We start from the raw sequence: 6,171 nt of genomic DNA, 5'->3' as shown, positions 1-6,171 counted from the left end.
TAGCGCAATAATACAAACTTTTAGCTTATAGAGTTTTAAGTTTGAGGTCGTCTCACCGTGAGAGGTTCTTGTAACCTTTTCTACCAAATCTATAATATATTCGTTTTGATAAATCTTACTGTATAAGCAAGTCTTTACGTGCAACACCAATTAATATTCTTATTTTTTCATTTATTATTTTTCTTTTGGGACATGGGTTTATTATTTTATCTATATAATTTATTCTTTTTATTACCGAATATCTAAATTTTGTTTAAAAAGGCTGTAATTTTTACGATAAGGATCATGACTTTATTATTTTTGTCACGGTGGATCAAATCCTTTTATTTTTGAAAACTTTATTGTAGAAATTTTCTACAAATACAGTAATGTACTTAGGATTTGAGAGATGGGGTTGTATAACTTATCAAGTACATTGTTTAGCATGTTTAAAATAAATTATAAACACACATCAAATAGGTAAGATAAAATGTTGTATCTTGTATGACTTGGGGTGAAATTCTTATTCCTAAATTATATTCAAGATTAAAAAATATCATTTTCACATGAAGTCAGAATTTGAATGACTCTTTGATATATAAATTGGTATAAGAGTATAACATTTCATTGCTCCAATGCTATTAAATGGCTCTCACCTAGGGTGAGATTTGGAGTGTCAGATTTATACAATCTTATCCTTAATAGTGATAAAACTTATAAAGAGATAGTTTCCAATTGACCGTTACTAGCAAACATCATGTGATACTTCACACAAATAAGAAGTACGCATGAAATAATAAGCTATTTTACTATAGACCATTATAATTTGAAATTAAAGAATTAGATCTTTAGTCCTATTTAAAAAATAACTATTATGAATATAAACTAATCCTTCACAAAAAATATTAAAACCCATACAACTATAGTATGAAGTCTAATTTAATTTTTCCAAAATCCCTTAATTATTTTCACCAATTTAATTTGAACAAACTAAATAAATAAAAACTAAACAATAAATTGATTCCAACACCTAAAAAAACTACATTTCCAAAAAAATAGGAAATATAGACCAAATAATAATATAAACTGAATCTAAGACCTTAAAAAAATAACTAAATTCCTTTGATCTTTATTTTTTATAAAAACTAATTTTCCTAAAAATTAGGAAAATAATTAAAATCAATACTCTCACGTACTTGACATGGATACTTAATTAAAAAAAAACCAACTAAATTCCTTAAAAATTGGGAAAAAAATATAAATACAATTACTGAAATTTCACATCTTAGGGCGGCAGAAACATATGACAAAGCAATTAAATTCATCGAAAAAACTGATTCCATATACATAAGCCGTCCAACAAAAGCAAGAAATTGATATGTGGGAGGGGATGCTAATTCCATTGAAAGCAAAAAAATATAAATGAAGAACTAAATCAATGCCAACTGAATCCATCTTAAGAAGGCAAATATTATTATTATTATTATTATTATTATTATTATTATTTGTTCTATAACCAAAAAATAAAACTGATATTTATGTCCTAAAACATCAATAATAATAGGTTTAATGTCCTAGTGACATATTCAATAATAATCAGTTATATATTATTTGCTTTATTTGGGTTTGAACTTGTTTCAATAGTATTGCAAAACGTCTATCCTACGCTTTTGAAGAAGCTTTCTCAAGATGTGATTTCAATCTGGCGAAACAACTTTGTGAAGAAAAAGAAAAGGCATGGAGGTGTTTATTCGGTTGATCAGGTCGGTTTCGGATGGGTGTCATTCGGTTCAGATGTATTTCGGATTGGTTATTTTTCGAATGCGTGTTACTGCGGGTCACACTCAGGTCAGGTCGGCTAGTAACGGTGCGGTTGAAGATCAGTTATTTGAGCTATCTGGTTAGCAACGGTTCAGTGTCGGGTGAAGTTCGTGTTGAGTAGTCAATCGGTCTCGGACTGTCATGGATTAATAATTTGTTTGGTTTTACCGGGTATATATCGAGCCTAGGTATTATTTTTCAGTAGAATTTGGCTACGAATTACTAATTACTATAGATCGAGTCAATACCAGATAAAGTTGTTAGACATTTTTTAATTGATGATAAAATTCCCCTTAATTAAGGCAAAATAGTTAAAATGCAAATCAGTTAGTGATTATTATTTTGTTACTTTTACTTGTTTGACTGTAAATTACAATTAAAGTTTTAGCATTTTTCATCTAATTTGATTAAAAATAGTTAAATAGACATTGAACATTAATTATTAACTCTAAATATATGAAATTATGTATGTGTAAAATTTAATTTATTAAAATTTCTATTACTTTATTAGATTAATTAAAAAGATGATTGAATATGAGTCGATCATACCTATATGTTAAAATTTGGTTCAGGTTTACAGCATTTCAATTAAAAATTCATTCGGGTTAAGTCGATTTTAGCCGGATCAAGTTCGATTTTGAGCATGATTCGGGTTGGGAATGACTCGGGTCGGCCACTATTCGGTTCGGTAATCTCGGTTAATATTTATATGTCGGTTATAAAAATCGGTCGCAGTTCGGGTTCGATTTTACGAGTTTCGTTCGTCAATCGGTTCGGGCGCAACTTCAGTTCAGATAATGTCGATTCGCTAAATCTAAAAAAAAAACATATTTTCGGGTCAGTTAACTTTCGGTTTCGGTTCGAATTTTCGGATCGGGTCACGTTTGAACAGCTATATATATATATATATATATGTGAATGCAACCCCTTTTCTTTAATAGACCCGATTTTTCTTGAAAAAGATAACCTTTTATATCTGAGAATTCCTAGATATTATATCCCCGATTTTTTCTTCAAAGTAACAACCCTAAAACTATTTTTAGTCTTCGTTTCAGTTAACAAAATCATTATATAACCGTTTATTCTTAATTTTTTGTCCTATTTATCACATATTATACCGTTATAGACAGAAAAATAATTAAACTAATACAACATCTACTACTTATTACATTTCCTCTTACTATATATTTCCTCATACTATTATTGGGTTTTAGTTAATATTAGGATTTTAGTTATAGATATTAGTATAAATATATGTAATATGGTAGTTTTCCATGATAGAAAAATCAAAAGTAAAGGAAATAAATAAAAATTCTCTTTATAAATTTGAATATTTTTTTTAAAAACGTTTGACTTTTCTAATAAGAATCATGAGTATAATATTTTGTGATGGACAATATCTTTTTATTTTTGAAAACTATATTGTAGAAGTATTTCCACCATATTCATTTTACGAAGATAAAGTGTATTTGAGATACAGTAAAAAAGCAATTGAAATAACAAGGTTTGTATTTCTTATATATATTTTTCTACTAAACCGATTGAAATTGTTATAAAGACAATTTAGATGACAAAATACTAAGTGTCAGAAAATTTCAATTAAGATTAAGCCTTATTCATAGGATGTTGTTAGGGGTTTTAAATAAGTTTGTCACACTTCTGTAATATTAGGATTTTCGTTATCGATACTAGTATAAATACATGTAATATGGTAGTTTGACTTTCTCAATAAATATGGTAGTATAAATACATGTATAGGAAATAAGTATAAATTTGAATCTTTTCTTTAGAAACGTTTGACTTTCTCAATAAGAATCGTGAGTATAAAATGTTTTTGGTGGACAAAAAATGTTGTAGAAGTATTTCCACCTTATCTATTTTACGAATATGACGTGTATTTGAGATAAAAAAAAATGATAAGGATTAGGTTTGTATCTGTTTCCATTAGGAGACACTAGAGGTGTTCATTCGGTTGATCGGGTCGGTTTCGGACGGGTGTTATTCGGTTCGGTTGCATTTCGAATCGGTTATTTTTCGGCCGTGTGTTACAACGGGTCACACGCGGGTCGAGTCGGTTAGTCACGGTTCGGTTGGAGATCGGTTATTCAAGCTATCGGGTTAGCATCAGTTCGGTGTCGGTTGAAGTTCGTGTCGAGTGTCAATCGGTCTCGGGTTGTCATCGATTACTAATTAGTTCGGTTTTTTCGGGTATAGATCGGGTTCGAGCTTTATTTTTCGAGTAGTTATCGGTTACGGACAACTATCGATCGGGTCAATATCGAAATAAGTTAATAGTCGGGTTTTTAATTGATGTATGCTCATTTTATGGCAGATCAATTTATTTCAATTAGTTTATATATATATATATATATATATATATATATATATATATATATATATATATATATATATATATGAGACTTTTATTTAATAATGCATCATGTTGCTACTTTTGATAATTGGTTGAATATTAAAACTCAATAATTGAAACTCGATTTGTTTGAATGAATAAGAATAATCTAAACTATCTCGTAGGCTATTAGTTACGTACTTAGACTTATTAGCGTTATTGTCTTATTGAGTACTCTAAAGTATAAACTAATAGTCTCTCCAATTCAGAGTAATTATCTCGATTTCTTTTTAGGCTTGTAATTAACCTATTAGAAATTTAGAATATATTACTAGAGGAGAATTTATGCAAATTCCAAATGAGACATTTGTTTTTTAATTAGAGGGAGTATAAGCTATTAGAATATACATTACTCTATTACACTAATAATCGATTGTATTTCTAAGTTTGATAATTGAAACTCATTATATATAATAAAGTGAATTAGATTAATAGTAATCATAACCATTTTATATGATATTATGTATTTATACTTATTAGTGACCATGAATACTTTAAAATAATAAATCTATTACACTAATAATTGATCGTATATTCGTATGTAATTTAAAGCTTAATAATGTTTGGAACTATATCTATTGGAGTGAATAAAACTAATACAAACTATCTTATAGAGTTATACTTATAGAGTTATAGTTATAGACTTATAGACTATCATTGACATTTGACTGTTAACTCAATGTTATTACTTATTACTATTAGTTATTAGTTATTATTGATCTTGAATACTCTAAACTCTAAAGTAATTTATAGGCTATTATTAATAATCGATCGTAGATTCGTAATTCAAAGTTCACTTATCATAATTCGATCTATTATAGATTATAGTAAATGAAACTAGTGTAGTACTCCACCTTTTTTGATTATTCGTAATGCATCATGTTGCTACTTTTGATAATTGATTAAATATTAAAACTCGATAATCGAAACTCGATTTGTTTGAATGAATAATAAGAATAATCTAAACTATCTCATAGGCTATTAGAATATACATTACTCTATTACACTAATAATCGATTGTATTTCTAAGTTTGATAATTGAAACTTATTATATATAATAAAGTGAATTAGATTAATCAAGTAACCATAACCATTTTATATGATATTATGTATTTATACTTGTTAGTGACCTTGAATACTTTAAAATAATAAATCTATTACGCTAATAATTCATCGTATTTAATTTAAAACTTAATAATGTTCGGAACTAGACCTATTGTTAGTGACTTAGAAGAAGAGGTAATTAGTAATGACTAGCTATAAACAAGACCAAACAAGAGGTAATTTATGCTTGTCCCACATCGACTTAGAAGAAGAGGTAATTAGTAATGACTAGCTATAAACAAGACCAAACAAGTGGTAATTTATGCTTGTCCCACATCGACTTAGAAGAAGAGGTAATTAGTAATGACTAGCTATAAACAAGACCAAACAGCCTTGGGGCATATTTAAAAGGGTCGGTTGGCTAATTATGCCATGCTTACCCTTTGATTTGGTGAGTGCTGTATGGAAATCAAGACATATGGCCGACATAATTTGTGCAAACTAGAAGGGTTGGCTCGCTTGGCCGACCCTCAATCTCAGTTAAACACTAGGTTGCACTAAAATGGCGGACACGGGGACACGTAAATGGTGGTAATATAATAAATATTTCAAATTAAAGATAATTTTACAATCTTTCATTTGATATTTGTAAATAAACACTTTAAAAATATAAAACTCACATAACATTCAAATAAGTACCAAATAAACAACATGAGTATTTAAAAATAGTCATACAAACCAAATCAAAGAAAACCAAATAAATAGGTAATTATAAGTTTGATCATCACATATCATCCATATGACATCCATCATCATCCTCCGCTGCAAAAGTAGTTTTCCAAATATCCTAAGTTAGACTAAATATTTCCAATATTTTAAAACATTTATTTTTTTACTTATAATATCCACTTTTGTTA

At 28.2% G+C, this 6,171-nt stretch overlaps 1 non-coding gene across 1 annotated transcript; it reads left to right on the top strand.

Moving 5' to 3' along the window:
• The first annotated feature begins 5,659 nt into the window (after window positions 1-5,659).
• Window positions 5,660-5,788, top strand: LOC130797387 (U11 spliceosomal RNA). The gene has a single exon (XR_009038854.1). It is a non-coding gene; the product is annotated as a U11 spliceosomal RNA (small nuclear RNA).
• Window positions 5,789-6,171: the final 383 nt, after the last annotated feature.

The sequence above is a fragment of the Amaranthus tricolor genome, chromosome 12, assembly GCF_026212465.1.
Source record: "Amaranthus tricolor cultivar Red isolate AtriRed21 chromosome 12, ASM2621246v1, whole genome shotgun sequence".
In the NCBI taxonomy this organism is placed as follows: domain Eukaryota; kingdom Viridiplantae; phylum Streptophyta; class Magnoliopsida; order Caryophyllales; family Amaranthaceae; genus Amaranthus; species Amaranthus tricolor.
Note: the sequence above shows the minus strand (reverse complement) of the source record. Positions and strands in the feature narration are given on the sequence as shown.